We start from the raw sequence: 17,814 nt of genomic DNA on the forward strand, positions 1-17,814 counted from the left end.
GGATAGAGTCCCAAGTCAGGCTCCTTGCATGGAGCCTGCTTCTTCCTCTGCCTGTGTCTTGACCTCTCTCTCTCTCCATCTCTCATGAATAAATAAAATCTTAAAAAAAAAATTGGTCTTCTATATTGAATATTACCAACCATACATAATGTATTCATTTATTTTTCATTTTGAAAGGCCAATGGGAAAGGTAAAACTAAGGGCTAAATTCTTGGTTCAAGTGGACTGACATCATGCCTGCATAGCAACTTTGATCAAACACACTTCAGCAAAATGCAAGGGAAAAATGGCACACCTGGAGAGACAGATTATCAGATCAGACTGCCTACATTTTCTAATGTCACAGAGAAGTATTAAAACAGAGTGCTATATAGTAAATGGAAGCCCAAATCTGGATTCTTATACCTCATGTGGTTATTCTTAAACTTTTAAAAGGATACAGTTGTTTTAAAATACAAAAATAACCTCAAAGAACCATAAAATAAGAACTTCCAATGAAGTCATTATAAGCAGGGTTACTGAAGGATCACCCTGGAGAACTGTTAATGAGCAGTAGAGATTCTTGAAAGATTGGTTTGATAGTTTGATGTCAAATCTTGAATGCTAAATTAAGGAATCTGTACTTGATCATGATAGTAATCAGGCCTTTTGGGAGCAGCAGGTCCAATTATGTGGACTAACTGCTAGCACTTGAGAGTTAATGTTCTTAAAATCCAAGTGCTGCACAGATCTACAGATATTAGGCAAAGAAAAAAGCTGTATCTAAAAGAAATCTAGCTCTGCACAATTTAATTCCTTCGAAACATTAATATTTCTTCAGGCTGCTTATCTTCAATAACCGTATTTCTCTAATAAAGTCTCCTAAAAATTATCAAGGCTCAGAGAAGTTAATGAACCTAAGGCCACACTGCTTTAAGTGGCAGAGCGGGCTTCAAATTTAGTTCACAATATTTCTAATATGCCATGCCACCTCTATACAGTTATCAAGATGATCAGTAGGAAATGGTTCATACAAAGCTCGGTTGCTTGTTTATAACTGTTTGCGAAAATTCCTGCCAGACCTTGTCTCTAAAATGCCAAGAGATGGGTCTGAGATGTCTGTGTATCCTTGCAGATTATATACTGCCTGGCACATTTTTTTTTTTTGAAATCTATTCATGAGAGAACCCAATAATTCTTTGTGGATTATATACTCAAATTCATCTTATTAACAGGATTTTAACATAATATTTTTACTACTAATTCTATAACTTATTGTAAATTTATTAATAAATAGGAACAAAGAGAAGAAAATAAAAGTTACCCATTATCCTACCAACTAAAAATAACTTATTACTATTTTGGTGCTATAGTCCTCCAGCTTTTTTTCTCTGTATGAATGTATTTTTAATTCATACTATTAATACAAATATTAAACTTTTTACTTACTGTATCATGAACATCCATGTTATCAGTCTTTCAAAATAATTTTTAATGGTTGTATTCTATAATATTCTATAATTTTTCAAAATTTTCTTGTTAAATTCCTTAGCACATTAAAAAAATTTGCTTTGCATTTTTCTTATTACATGAATTTAAATTCATTAACATTTTAAGTCAATTATAATCTAAGAGGGGCACCTGCGTGGCTCTGTTGGTTAAGCAACAGATTCTTGGTTTTGGCTCAGGTCATGATCTCAAGGTCCTGGGACTGAGCCCTGCCTGGGGCTCTCCACTCAGCAGGGAGTCTGCTTGTCTCCTCCTCTCTCTGCCCCCTACCCTCCATTACCCCCCCCCGCAAGAAAATAAATAAATCTTTAAAAAAACAAAACAAAACAAAACATAGTCCACGAGAGTTTTAAAATAACATTTTTGGTCAAAATCTATCATAATTAATTTTCAGGCAATATATTTAAAAGATACGACACAGATGGATCCCACTATAATGTGGAAGTAGTCCCCCCCCCCTCCTTTTTTTAAAGATTTACTTATTTATTTGAGAGAGGGTGTGCATGAGCCCTTGTGTGCATGGGGGGAGGGACAGAGGGAGAGGAGAGAATCTCCAGCAGACTCCCTGCTGAACCTGGAGCCCCATATGGGGCTCAATCCCAGAATCCTGAGATTATGACTTGACTTGAGTGGAAACCAAGATGAAAGCTCAATCAACTGAGCCACCCAGGTACCCCTTGTCTTATTTCTTTATGGACAAATAATTTTACTTTGACAGCAATTCTAATACAACACTTGCTTTGCTCACAATAAAACTTCAAAGATTCTGGTGTATCATTCATCTTAAACTATACAGTTTACTTTTATTAGAATCTCTTTAAGAGATAAAAAAAAAAAAAAAAAAAAGAATCTCTTTAAGAATCCCTATATACCCATTTTTTGGAAGATTGTTTTGGAAGGCCCTGGGAAATAAATTCTCATAGATCATACAGCTAGGATCTCAGTTCTTAACCTTTGAGATATCTGCCCAAAATAAAGCCAAAATATGTGGATATTTATTTTGAGTTCCTAAGAAAGAAAAAGGGTAGCCCCCTTTTTGAAAGTACGCAAGTAAATTTAAAAAATTGAAAATATTATCCTTTCAGGATATTCCAGCATCATGAAGAGCATGTGAAGCAGGAAGTTTTTAAGTAGAACCTTCTGAATTTTACTTCCAAGTCTCAAGAATAATTAAGAGAAGTTCAAAAAGTAATTTTTAGATAGATCTGGATCTACTACAGATACATTTTTACTTTATATCTAATTTTGTGGTATTTTCAAGTCTGATTTGTTTAAAATTCTTAATTTTGTGATTTCTTCAATGATATGTTATCAATTATTTCATAATTACAACTTTATTAAAGCAATAAAGGTGAGGTTAATTTGAAATGTATGAATTACAAAATGCCACTAAAGGCCAGTTCAATATGTTTAAGTTCATAATATTGAAAGTGGGCTAATCAAGTATTACTTAGCAGATGTCCTCAGGAAACAAAGCTTAGTGGAAAAAGAAACAAGGATTTATTTATGTCTGCTATTACTATGCAACAACTGCTTAGCAACATGGGATACATAATATTTAACATTTATTAAGTTATTATATTCCAGGCACTATTTATGTGGTTTTCCTGGAATGGCTGATGTAATCCTCTTATAAACCCCTATAAGGTTAAGCATTATCATTATCCTCATATTATAGGAAAAAAAAAAAAAAGGATGGCGCTAACTTTGGTTTGTTAAGATTCTTTTTCATATAATGAATTAGTTTAGGAAACTTTTCATCAAAGATTACATAAAGGGAAACATTAGTCTACCCACACACTCCAAATTAACTCCTTATAATCATTTCAACCAGAGTAAAATTTTCAAACTGCAGGAAAAAAAACAACAAATATCTGGAAATGTTTCTTACTTTACCGGAAACATCAGTCACATGGTTACAGGAAACATTCAGCCATATATTCTGAATTAACTCTTTGCAATCTTCTCAAAGTGGTCTTTTTTTAAGTGTGAGAAAACAACAATAAAATATTTGGAAATATTTTCTACTTTATTGAAAGTGACTAAATTCCTGGACTCATTATTCTCAAGTATTTCTTACTCCTTGGGATAGTGAGAAAACACTTGTCTAAATTTTTCTTTCTCCATCAGAAAATCAAATAACCCCAACCAAGGATTTCTGACATATACTTCCTCCAATGTTTGTACTACTTATATTTTTGCATTATTGAAATTTAGTTCAATTCAACTTTTGGAAAAATATTGGCTTAAAATAAAAATTAATTGTTCACAAATGGATTACTGGAATCATGGATATTTTACTTTATTCTAATATTTTTCAGTATTTTCCAAAATCTTTACAATGTAATTTTAACATGTTTAAAATTCTTAGCAGGGGACTTTCCCCCACAGGAAGTCTTCAGTTTATAGTTTGTAATTATATAATAAATAAGCATTGGAAGGTCAATCTGAAGTCTTTCATGAGCATGGATTATTTTTGTAATAGTGATTTAAAAAAAATTTTTTTTTTTTAAAACAGCAGTACTTTATTGATGACCTAATGGTGCCACCTTGTGGCCTACCTGGGCTTCAAGTGCAACTTTACCATCTAGGACAAGAATAGAGCAAAAGGAGGGAGCGCCTTTGAGATTTGTTTTGTTTTTGTTTTTAAAGTTTGTTTATGTATGTGTGTATGTATGTGTATAACCTCCACACTCAATGTGGGGCTTGAACTCACTATCCTGGTAACAACAGTCCCGTGATCTACTGACTAGCCAGGCACTCCCTCTTCTCTTTATTTTACCTTACACTTACTTATTATTATAATTCTCAATAATTTTTATAATCAGTGAAAATTCAGAGTTGAGATGAAACTCACTTTTCCTTAAAAAAAAAAAAAAAGTTTACCTAACATAATGTTGTATGCCAATTACACCTCAGTTCAAAAAAAATTTACCAAGCAAATTAATGGCATAAATATGATTCCAGGATTATCTGGAAATCCAAATCTCATTAAACCCACCTTAGCAGACTTCATTTATACAAAATTAAAGTGCTAAAAAAAAGACATTCCTGGGGGCACCTGGGTGCTGAGTTAAGCATCTGACTCTTGATTTCGGCTCAGGTCATGATTTCAGGGTTGTGAAATGGAGATTCTCTTCCTCCATCTCCCTCTCCCTATGCCTCTCCCCCCCTCAAAAAAAATGACATCCCTACTTATTTGGTGTTATTTAAAAATAGAGGAACTATAATATTTGTAAATTATTCCTCATTTTCTAAATAGTTCAGAAAATGTAAACCAGATTCACCTCAAATAGTCTGAAGGCACAAGACTCTGTTCTAGGAGAAACTGGAACACTTCCATGAAGTTTATACAGCCAGGAGGGCCATTCAGGATCATCCAACCCAATCTCCTTATCTTACATATAAAGATACTGAGAGGGGTGCCTGGGTGGCTCAGTGGTTGAGCATCTGCCTTCAGTCAGGGTGTGATCCTGGGGTCCTAGGATCCAGTCCCACATTAGGCTCCCCACAGGGAGTCTGCTTCTCACTCTGCCTGTGTCTCTGCCTCTCTCTCATGAATAAATAAATACAATTTAAAAAAGAAAAAAAAAAGGATAGTGAGAACCAAAAAAGCTGTAACTTTACATGCTATTTTACAAGCAAACTACCCCTTACCCCCAAGATTCTAGCTCCATTCATGATTCACCATACATCATCTTCAACATAAGTCTGTCACAATTCTATTGTAATCTGTCCCCATCTAATGCTTTAAATTGTGCACCAGATGAGTGTTAGCATGTACTGCATCCTTCACGCAGAACATCCATTCTAGTGACATAGGGTGGACAAGGGCCCTCCCTAGGCTAAACAAGCCTGCAGAGGATCTAGTAGACTTGAGATGTGCTCTGATTGCATGTGAAGCTATGTGAATCACTGTGGTCTAGAGCTCCACATTGCTTACAGTGATGGCCTATGTAGACCCTTAAAATTCAAGAATTCCTGAAACATCATTATTAGACCCACATCCTACCTCACACATTCCAACCTCTAGGGGCCTAAATAAGGACATACCATGAAAAAAAAAAAAAAACAACTAAACAGAGGACTAAAGAATGAATTTAACAAAACAGCCTCTAAAAATGGCATGGTTATATATAGCTACAGAAGGACCACCATTGGAGACATTTCCTCTTTTTCCCTACTGGAAGTAAGAATTAAGGATAAGCCCTTTGGTAGGAAGGGAGTAAAGGATGGTCTGAGACTTTAAAGGGAGACTTTGTTTCCTTTCCTGCGCCCCGCCCCCCCTTGGACTGGGGAGGCATCTTCTGATATCCAGAGAAAAGAAAATAGAGATTGACATACTTAGAAATGACTCTACGTTCAAGGAAAGAGAAATAGCGATTTTTTTACCCTAAATTTCTTAGTCCATTTTAGGAGGATAAAAATAAGGATTACAGGGAAAAGCTGTATATTTTGACTTGAGCTTTCCTCATGCTGCCACTTAGGAACCTAAGATGTGGGGCACAAAGTGGGAAACACCAGTGTTCTAAGGCAGAGCTGAATTGGCAGTCCTGATAGCTTTGTCTATGAACAGTAATGGAGTTAAAGGACAATAAGTATGGCAATCTTCTTTCCAACTGAAACGTGGCCCCTACAAACCTCTCCTGTTAAAATGGCAGATCTAAGAGTTGGCTCAATTTGAGCCTATGTACTCAGAGTTCTAGGGAATTTTTTAGAAATGGGAATAGGGCTGGCAAATCCCTCTTACCAGTTTTCCAAGTAACTATTTTATGCTCAGAGACCTACCAGGTCATTGTGACCAATGAGAAAAAGTGGTTAGTGACTAAGGATCTTATGTTTTTAGCTACCTGGATCTGCATATAATTCCCTTGGTATGTCCCAAGACATAAATACTTAAAAAGTTTTTTTCACTCTGGCTCCACACTCAGTGAGGAGTCTGCTTGAGGGTTCTCTCTCCTTCTTCCAGGACCCTGGGATCATGATGTGAGCCAAAGACAGCCACTGAGCCACACAGGCACCTCTCTTTTACTCACCTTTAATCTATCTTTTAAAAAATGTACTTATATCTCTAAATTAAAAAAAAAATCTATACATTTACATTTAATTGTCAACTGGCAACTGGACCCCATTGGTTTTCATATTGTTGTTTAAATATTATATAATTTCTGTGACATCCTCTTTAAACCTATTAATTATATAGAAATGCACTTTAAATACTCAAACATGGGGGGCACCTGGGTGACTCAGTGGTTGAGGATGTACCTTTGGCTCAGGTTGTGATCTTGGGATCCTGGGATTGAGTCCTGCATCAGGCTCCCCTCAGGGAGCTTGCTTCTCCCTCTACCTATGTCTCTGCCTCTCTCTGTGTGTCTCTCTATTTAAAAAAAAAATATTCAAGCGTGGGATTTGAAAACCTTTTTGTTAATTTCTAATTTATTTGCATTGTGGTAAAAGAAAATGGTCTTTGGGGTAAGAATTTATTAAAATTTATAAGACTTTTCTTTTGGTTAATGTGCCATGTGTAACTAAAAAGAATGTATGAAGTATTGGTTGAAGACAGGATTCTACTCTTGATATACATACATTTTATCAATCTTGTTAATGTAGTTATGGAAATATTCTATATTTTTCCAATTTTTTCTATCTGATATACTGGTTTCTGAAAGTAGTGTTACAATTTTTCCCCATGACAATGGATTTATCAATTCTTTCTGTAATCCCATCTAATCTGGGGTTACATTTTGAGACTATGTTTAATTACATGCATCACTGCTCTATCTTCCTGGAAGATTGTTTTGTTTGTTTGTTTGTTTTGTTTTTTTTAGTGTGCTTCTTTATTCCTATTAATGTTTCTTCAACATTTGATATTAATGATATTAACATTATTACATCAGCTTTCTATGGTTATAACTTTGGGAGGATTATTTTCTTATGTCAACCTTTATGTATAGTTTTGTTTTTGGTGTATGTCTGGTAAACAGGAAACTAGATTGTTTTTTAAAGATTTTTTTCCCCATAGGTGAATTTAACCAACTTATATTTTTTATGATTTCTAACCTGTTTGAACTGATTTCCACCTATTTTGTATGCTTTCTGTTTATCATCTTTTTAAAAAAATTGCTTCTTTCCTACCATCTCTTGCATTATTATCCCCCCCCACATATTCTCTTAGAAACCACTGAATATATTTCTTTTCTTCAACCAGTTATTTAAAAATTTTGACATACAGGTTAATAATGTTTCTTGAAGTCTAAAAATATCTAGAATTTTATTCTGAACACAATGACCAGAATATACTTTAACCACCATAGACCACTCCATGATTGCAAAGTTTTAGCTTTATGTTTAAAAAAACCTCTCCCAAACCCCACCTCCCCCCCCCCAAAAAAAAGGTTAAATTTGTCAACTTTTTATCAATCAGATCATTCTTTTTCAAAAAATCCCACTGCCTCCCTCTGGATTCACTCTTCTGAAGTTCACTCTCCACTTCTTTTAGTGAGGATCTATGAGAAGTACCCTCTTTTCAGTCTTCACAAATTTGGTTTAACTTGACTTTATTCTTAATTCAGGTGATCATGAGGTTATTAAAGCGGTCAGTTACTTTCCCTCACTACCTTGAAGCTCTCGCTGATGATTCTAGGCATCTATTACTGCCTCAGTTTGGTTGTTGTTCTTGTGTAGGAATGTATTCTTCCTTGTCTGGTTTAAAATGTTTCACTTTATCCTTACTGTACTACAGTTTTACTGGGATTCTCTATTTAGGAGGATTTATTTAGCCAGCTTAGATTACAAATACATTCTGAATTCCAAGGACTCATGCCTTTCTTGAATTCTGGCAAATTCTCTTCAAAAAGTGCTTTTCAACCAATATCTTCCTTTTAGATAGATGTTGGAAACTCAATGATCAATTTATCCTTTTCTTAAAAAACAAACAAACAAAAAAGGTTTTCTGTGCTACATTCTAGGTGCAGTTTTAGCACCATCTTCTAGTTCACTTATGCTCAGGCTGGTTTGAGCCTAAACGTTTACTACACTTAAAAAAAACAAAACAAAACAAAACAAAAAACTCATACTCTAAGTTTTCATTCCTAAGAGTTCTAATTAATTCTTCACATTCACCTGTTGTTCCTTTTTGTTTCATAATTTACTATTCATTTTTAATAAATGTGAGTCCTTTTTCTCTTTGAGCATATAGACACTTAATTAAAAGTCTTTGCTGGATGGTGCTCTAAAATTGTTTACTTCAGGACTGAATTTGTGTGCCAGTGCTAATATTACTGGATGAGGTCTCAGCACTTAGCATCTTTATTCCTTTTGGAATTTGTGCAGCAAGCTTATTTTGAGAAAGGTTTATTTGTTTGTTTTGTTCTCCATTCCTTCTCCCCCATGCTGACTCCTTCGGATAGCTGCCTCCATCCAACCTGCCACCTGGGAATGTAGTTCAGAGCCAGGTCTTATACAAGGTAAGTTGAACTTCTGTCTCTCAGTAATAGTGGGCTATTACAGATTTAATCACTGAGCCAAAGTCTGGTTCAGTTCCTGGCTGTTAAGACTGTCATGTCCTTCTGCCTTGCTAGGTCCAGCTTCTTTAAGCCCTCTGATTCCAGCAGCAGTCAAGAACAGTTTTATTTAGACTCCTTTCATGCTTAGGGAATCTTTACCCAAAGCCTTGACTTTAAGCCATAACCTTACTCCACTCCTGTCTGTGGAGCACTTTTAATCCTCACCACCCAGCAGAAGCCAAATATTTGCCCGCCACTATCCACTTCCAGAACAGCTAGCTGCAGCTCCACTCACCACACTGTGCTTCTACTCTATAGAGATGTTTATTTATTGTTCTGACTACATCTTCCTTTTTATGTTTGATCAATTATTGCCATGTACTGAAACATGAACTTAATGTACTATTTTGATCTAAAACCAACTATATATATTTTTCTATCCTCAGAAGCCTACTGCCACTGTAGTGGACACATCGGCTGCCTACCTAGTATCTAGTCCTATGTTTTTCTGCCCCACAGGACCCAACAGCCTACTTCTTCACTGCTGATATGCTCTGAAGGGGTCAGCACTGATTATATTAAGCCATGTAATAATTACATTCCCCTGGCTGTAGTGGTTTATTTAGAGGTAGATATGTGACCAATCCAATAAGACTCTGCTTGGAATGCTAGAGTGATATATTCTCCTTTTATCCTGAAAATATGGTATGTAAACAGCACCTAAAATTGCTTTGGTCATCTTGACATATATTTTATATACGTGTGCACACATACACACACATATGCATGCATGCACACACACATACTACAGGAAGCATACAAAGTAAACAGAAAAATAGAATCAAGCCTTGATTAAACCTCGTTTGAGGCACATATTAACTCTGGACTCTTAAAATACAGGCATAAGTAAAGTTTCTTTACTGACAGTTTAAGTTTGTTACTTAGAGCCAGATGCTTAAATAACACAGAACCTAAAGTGGTCATTACTACTGATACCTAACCTACTGCTATATGCCCTGTCACTGTTTTCTAAAAAGGAAAAGATATTTTTTTGTATTACATGTTTCAGCAAAAGACTCAGGTCAAAGGAAGGGTGGAGTGTTAAGGATATATTACTTGCTTCAAAAAGGAGATGAATGAAGCCTAGAAATCCCACATCTAAACAGGATAAGGAATTGGATGCTGACTGAAAGCTGGGTAAATTCTAGGAATTGACCAAGGAGATAACCCAGAGAACAAGCTGAAAAGATACTCTGAGTAAACAACTAAGATAAAAATAAGCTCACTGTGGGAAAAGCCTTTTTATAGACATTACGAGTTTTTGTTTTTTAAGACAAAATCAACGTAACAGCAGGCAAAACACAGGCAATGTGAGGTGGTTTTTTGTTTTGTTTTGTTTTGTTTTTTGTTTTTTAAGACAAAGTAATAGGCAAAACACAGCCAAAAGATCAGGAAAGGGTAGAGAAAGATTTAAATGAAAGAAGCAGTGCCATTTGGTAATTGGGGAAAAAGTGACTGACTTTAGAACTAAAAATGCCACCAAAGTTACAAATGCCTAAACTCTTCCAACAATGTCACACTCAGGACATTTTATTTTAAAATTAAACTTAGGTTGGGGCACCTGTGTGGCTCAGTGGGAAGTGTCTGACTCGACTTCAGCTCAGGTCTTAATCTCAGGGTTGTGAATTTTAGCCCCACACTGGGCTCCACACTAGGTGTGGAGCCTACTCAATAAATAAATAAATAAATAAATAAACAAACAAACAAACAAACCTGGGTTAAAGGAAAAAAAGACATAATTAGTAAGAGAAAATACATATGTTATTTGATTAGTTTTAATCAAAGTATCTAGTCTCATAAAGACCTACTGTGGAAAAGACAGCTAAGTAAACTATGTTTTCTTGCAGTTATTTCTGACTGACTTGCTACCATCCCTACGTAACACTATCACATATCTTTTCATTGATTATATTCAGAAATTTGTGAAAAGTACTACTTATTAGTACCTCGCAACATATTTATGGATATGTCTCCTCAGGCAAGGAAAACAAAACCAAAACCAAACTATTGGGATTACACCAAAATATAAAGCTTTTGCACAAGAAACCATCAACAAAACAAAAGGCAACCTACTGAATGGGAGAGGATATCTGTAAATGATATATCTGATAAGGGGTTAATATACAGAATATATGTAAACTTACAGAACTCAACACCAAAAAAGACAAATAATCCAACTTAAAAATGGGCAAAGAAGCTGATTAGAGATTTTTCCAAAGACATACAGATGGCCAAAGAAAAATACTGAAAAAGCTGTTCAATATCATTAATCATCAGGGAAATGTAAATCAAAACAATGAGATATTACCTCACACCAGTCAGAATGGCTAGTCACAAAAAATAAGAAATAACAAGGGTCGTCAAGGATATAGAGAAAAGAGAACACTCCTGTACTGTTGGTAGGACTGTAAACTGGTGCAGCCACTATGGAAAATAGTATGGAGGTTCCTCAAAATATTAGAAATAGGAAAACTATACGAACAAGTAATTCCACTACTGGTATTGACTCAAAGAAAATAAAAACACTAATTTGTAAAGAGAATATATGCCCCTATGCTTATGACAGCATTATATACAATGTCAAGTTATGGAAGCAACCCAAGTATTTATCCATAGATGAATGGATAAAGATGATATGGAGTGTGTGTGTGTGTGTGTGTATATACACACACACACACACACACATACATATACACACAATGGAGTATCACTCAGCTATTAAAAAGAATGAGATCTTGTCATTTGTGACAACATGGATGGACCTAGAAGGTATTATGCAAAGTGAAATAAATCAAATAAAGACAAATACCATATGATTTCACTTTTATGTGGAATCTAAAACAAACAGAAACAGACTCATAAATACAGAAAACAAACTGCAAATTGCCTGTCGGAGAGGAGGGTAAAATAGGTGAAGGAGATTAAGAGGCACAAACTTCTTGGGGGAAAAAAGTACTACTTACTGGATAGCTTATCAAATACACACAAATGTCAGAATTCCTTTGGTATATATGTGTTTATGGTTGCATGAAAGAGAGCTGTTTACAATACCATGATTAAACATGGAGGGCATTATGCTAAGTGAAATAAGCCAGACACAGAAAGATAAATACTGTATGCTCTTATTTATATGTGGAATTTTAAAAAAGCCTAACTCATAGAACCAGAAAATATTAATAGTAGTTACCGGGGATCCCTGGGTGGCGCAGTGGTTTAGCGCCTGCCTTTGGCCCAGGGCGCGATCCTGGAGACCTGGGATCGAGTCCCACGTCAGGCTCCCGGTGCATGGAGCCTGCTTCTCCCTCTGCCTGTGTCTCTGCCTCTCTCTCTCTCTCTCTGTGACTATCATAAATAAATAAAAATTAAAAAAAAAAAAATAGTAGTTACCTCGGACTGAAGGGTGGAGGAAAAGATGTTGGTCAAAATGTACAAACTTTCAATCAGAAGATGGCTAAGTTCTGAAGTTCTAACGTACAGTATGGTGATTATACTTAGTATTACTTTATTGTACACCTGAAATTTGCTGAGTAGATCTTAAGTATTTACACACTCACACACACACACACACAAAGGTAACTATGTGAGGTAATGGATGTGTTATAATAACCTGACTGCGGTAATCATTTACAGTGTAGAAGAATACTAAGTCAACACATTGTACCCCTTAAAAAAAAAATCATGTCATGTAACCTAAATAAGTACAATTTTATTTGTCACTAATACCTTAATAAAGCTGGAAGAAAAAGGAACAAGCATCTTTTTAATCTGGAAATTAGCTGTTCCTTTTTCACTGATTTTATTTTTATATTTTAAGTTAAGTTGATCATTCTTAAGTCTACTTACTGGTTTGGGAAAAAGGACTTTATTACAAAGCTCTAACTATAAACTTGAGTTTTAATAATAGTGAAAATTATTTTAAATAGGTAAATCTTTTACAAACACCACAACGGAGTTCTTTATAAAATGCCTACACACAATCCAATTCCATAATTATTTTCCTTATAAGAAATCTAGCAAAAGTCTTTAGTAGAATGGTACTAAACAAATTTGGCATGACATTTCACAGTATAGTGACAATCTCAAAAGTTCTTCCATTTTTAAAGGACGAATAACAAAAGAAAGTCAACATGGAGTAAATGAAAAATTCTGAACCAGAAGAGGTTCGTTAGATCTACATGAAGAAAAGCATACCACTGAAAGTTATTTATAATAAGAAATTGAGAAAAAATCCAAGAAAAAAATGTGTTCTTAGGAATATGCAAAAAAATTAAGAATGCAGGTTGGGGAAAAATAGTATTAGGAGACTGGGATAAAACAAAACTGTTAGGTAAATAAAAACATAAATTTAAAATCCAAATGGTGAGCAGTAAGAAACAGAATATATATCACAGAAAATCAAATCCAGACAGAAAGGCCTACTTACAAAGTGATGCAAAAGAGAAGAAAAAAGAATGTGTGACACAATTAATACAACTAGAAACCAGAGCCAACCCATGAAAAATTCTCACAGAAAAAAAATGAAAACACAAAACAATAGGTATAAAATTAAGAAAATACTTCCCTCAACTGAAAAAAAAGGGACTGAAGGACCTGAAATCTTCCAGATAAGATTAAAGGATTGAAAAAAATCAGTAGCTATAACCCTAACCTTTGAAATATTTTAATCACTTCAAATCTTTACAATGCAACAAATGCGGTACCTACTATGGAAATAGTACATGAGATCAAAGAAAGAGTTTATATCCACAGCTAAGATCCTGTAAATCTGCTATATGTTGTATATCTTACTGATTACTCTGTATTTTGGGCATTAACTAACTCAGGGCAAACATAAGAACCTGAACTCATGACTTCAAATAAAAATTGCACTGCTTTTCTACATTTACTTCCTTTTTAAACCATGCTGCCTTATATTATTATTTAGTTGCAATGAAGTATTAGTCTTCACACTTTTCAAGTAAACAGAAGTGTAGTTTTATTTTGTTACTTATGAATTAATTTTTATAACAGAATGGATGTATATCGGCACAGTCAGTTCTTACTACTATTGAGATAGCACACTTCAAAATAAATCCAATTTCTGGATGCATGTATTTTTATTTTTAAATGCACAGCCTATAACACTTGTAAGTTAATTATTTTTTAACATAAGGTAAGAACAAAGTGGCAAAAGAACACACTCCACCTAAGCATTTTCATGAGTCCTGAAATGTGTTATATACGAAGGATAAGCTTCTAGGTGTATTGATTTTGAAGGTTAATAATACGTTATTATCAGTAGTAGTATAGTTATTTAATTCTACCAGTCATTAACAAAATAATCCAAGTCCAGCTGCTAAGCAGATGAAGCTGGAAGTAAAATTATTTACCACGGAAATGACTACAGTGCTTTCTAATAATTTATATATGAGAAACTTATAGCTAACTTCTTCTAAAGAGTTGTCTATTACTTATAGACTCCAATTCCTCTCCCAATTCCTCTCCCATTCTCTCTATAAACCAGGTTTTAGCCCAGGGTTTCTCCCCCACTATTCTGAAAATGCTCTTGCGTGGTCACCAAGGACCTTTGCATTGCTAAATCCATCGGCTGTTTCACAGTCCTCATCTTACATAACTTGTCCACTGAGCAAGAGGAGACACAGATGATCACTTTCTCCTTCCTGGAACACTCTCTTCACTTGGCTTCCGGCACTCCACATTCCTACCTTCAAAGGCTTTCTTTGAGGTTCTTAATCTCCCCAACCACTGAATATGGAAAGCCCAGAGCTCAATCTTCATTTCTTTAGAACGGATCTCATACAATCTCGTTTTGTTTTGTCTTGTTTTTCAATCTCATGGTTTTAAATAAAATTTCTATTTCGAGTCCCAATCTTTCCATAAACTCCAGCCTCATATAATCCCATGTGAACAGGCATCTCAAACCTGACAGACACATCTAAAACTCTTAATTCCCACTCTATCCACCTCCCCTTATCTCTTCTGCCCTTAAATTTTCCCCATCTCGGTAAACAGCAACTCCATCCTTCCAACAGCAGGCCAAAGGCCTTAGAGTTAGGTTTCATTCTTTTACCTCTACACTGCACCTCCAATCCATCAATAGTAAATCCTGGCAACTAGCACCTGGTCTAAGCCCCGATCACCTTTCGTTTAGATTCCTGAACCAACTTCCAACCAGTCTCCCCTCTCCCATCCTTGCCCACCACCCCCTGCCCCCGTCAATTCTGAACACAGCAGGCAGAGCGACGACTCTTTAAAAACATTAAGTCAGATCCTCCAACTCCTCTGCTCAAAACCTTCCACCCACTCCCCTCCTTATTCAGAGAAAAAGCCAAGATCTTTATAGGACCAGTTAGCTCTCAGACCCCATCCTGCCCTCCCTTACTCCATTCAAATGCACCCGCCTTCTTGCTGGTCCTCCAGTAAGGCTGGAAATCTCTGGTATACTCCTCCCCTAGGCAGCCCCATGGTTGTTGTGTTTGTTTTGTTCAAGAATCTTCCTCATTTTTAAATTGTATCTGCTTCTTATTTTAAAACTGCACCTGCTTCTTCCTATCCCCCTCAGCTGCTTTATTTTTCTTCTTAGCAACAGTTACCTTCTGACTGGATATATTTTAATTTTCTCAAATTATTTTGTTTATTGTACCCACTCTCACTTCCTCCAGTGGAAAGTAAGCTCCATGAAGACAAAGACACGTTTTTTGTTTTTTTTGTTTTGTTTTGTTTTTTTCAGGCTTCCATCCCCAGTGTGTAGAACAATGTCCAGCCATGGAAGGCACTCAATATACATTTGCTACAAGAATACTGAATATGCAAACTTTTAAATCCTGATAAGGCTAAGAGATTTGAGAGACTACAGTATCCAATCTCCCTCCTTAAGGGAAATAGGACTTCACTTCTGACGTTCATGGAACTGTGGAAATTCTTTATCCTTCCTAGTAAGTGACTCCATATGCTCTAAGCAACATGCCAAAAATCTTCAGGCTCTCCAATATCCTTCCTATATCCAGGGAGGTATTAACTTAGGGTCATCAAAAAATCTTCATTTTCCTTCAGCACTACTGTCCTAACATTGCAAAGGCAAAGTGAACTCACTAAAAACGGTATCAAAGCACAAGTAATGAAGAAAAGTAATGAAGCTTGTAAACAGCCAAATGAACCCACGTCTATTTCACATCAAAGTGCATGGATAGCGGTGAGGGCTTCGACCAAGCTTAACTTATTATCCACTACAATCTTCAAAGAGCAAACATTTTTCTCATTAAACTCCTTAAAAACCAAAAAGGAGTTGGGATAGGGCTTTTGCAGATAGCCACGAAAATTAAGGCTGCGAGAAGTCCGTTCAGGCTACCAATCAAATTAAACAAACACGCAAGCAAATCCCTCTGGAACATGCTTGGACAGGGAACAGAAGCAAGGACGCTGGAGAACGGCAGAGGCGGCTCGGCTCAACCCAGCTCTCCCTCTGCTGGCTGCCCGACCCTCGGCAAGTTTGCTCAGACTCTCCGGGCTCAGTTTCCTCATCTGTAAAATGGAAACGGTACCTCACGGGGCTGCTGCGAGGATTGATCAGAGGGATTAGGTATTCCCAACACTGAGCACCAGGCCGGACGCTTAGTGAGCACGGAGATGGGGACGACCGGCATTCCCGTACCACCGCTCCTACGGTGCTGAAGCGGGGCGCTCCTCCCTAGCGCCTCACCGTCTTAAACACCGCGCACCAGCACTAGCAGCAGTGCGTCTTTTACCTACGGTCAGCAGCCAAGTTTAAAGAATACGCGTCCCTTTCCCTCCAGGCAGAGCACGGACCGGAAACCCGGAGGGTAAACACCCGCCTCCCGGCCCCGCACGCGACCAGGCCAACGCCGCCTCCACACGCCGAGCCGCGCACCCTCCGCACCCTCCTCTCGCCCGCCGCCTGCTGCCGCGTTCCCGCCGCGCCCCGGGCCCGCGACGCCCGCAGCCTCTCCCCGCGACAGCACGAGAGCCCTGGCCGGCCTCGCCCCGGCCCTCACGAGCGGCACAGCCCGGGCCGCCCGCCGGACCCGCGACGCCCGCTCGGGCTCCCTCAGGGCCGCCGCGTAGGGGCGAGGGCACCCGGGCACCCGGGCAGCCTCGCGCCCGCCCCCGGCCCGGGGCTCTCCGGGGAGGTGTCGCCGGCTCGGCCCTGGGGCCGCCCACGGGCCCCGGCCCACGTACCTGCGACCCCGCGGAGCGGCGGCGGCGGCGGCTGCAGGTGGAGAGGAGGAGAGGGGCGGGCCATAGAGACAGGCCGGGCTGCCCCGGGGCTAGAGCGGCCTCACGCCGCGCCGGACGGTGCGCCCCCTGCAGGCGGGAGGCCCGCGCGGCGACTCGGCTTCCCCAGAACCGGACGCTCCGCTCCGAAGGCGCCTGCTCGAATTCGGGAAAGGACGGAGCCTGCGCGTGGGCAGAAGACAATGACAGCCCAGGAAGAAGTTTTTCCAGCCTGAGTTCAGGAGCATTTTGCACTATTCACGTCCTTTTTCTAAATATTTAACATCCCAACCCCTCAGCTAAATGAAGGCTTCAAAGCAAGGATACTTTTATTAAAAGCTGTGAGCATCCATAGTCACCGACCTCTAGGTAAGGCTAATAACTCAGATGGATATATTCATAATAGCAACTGACTGCCATAATCCTAAAAATATGACGCTTTTTTTTTGTCAAAAATGGTTTGAATATTTACATCCTACTTTTTAGGATTCCTGGACTAAATGCAAGATGTATACAGCCAAATCTCACT

The 17,814-nt window shown here is 37.7% G+C and overlaps 1 protein-coding gene across 3 annotated transcripts in view; it reads right to left on the bottom strand.

The window, feature by feature from the left end:
* ANKRD46 (ankyrin repeat domain 46) overlaps positions 1–17,369 on the bottom strand; it is a 31,444-nt gene extending 14,075 nt beyond the window's left edge. For 2 of the 3 annotated variants that reach the window (XM_077846785.1, XM_077846787.1), the window contains exon 1: positions 17,250–17,369. The gene's annotated coding sequence lies outside the window, so the exon portion shown is untranslated. Of the gene's footprint in view, positions 1–16,594; positions 16,616–17,249 lie in introns of those variants that run through there. The other variant, XM_077846786.1, reaches the window with a different exon arrangement.
* Between the last annotated feature and the right edge of the window lie 445 nt (positions 17,370–17,814).

Source organism: Canis aureus, chromosome 14, assembly GCF_053574225.1.
Source record: "Canis aureus isolate CA01 chromosome 14, VMU_Caureus_v.1.0, whole genome shotgun sequence".
NCBI classification, from domain to species: Eukaryota; Metazoa; Chordata; class Mammalia; order Carnivora; family Canidae; genus Canis; species Canis aureus.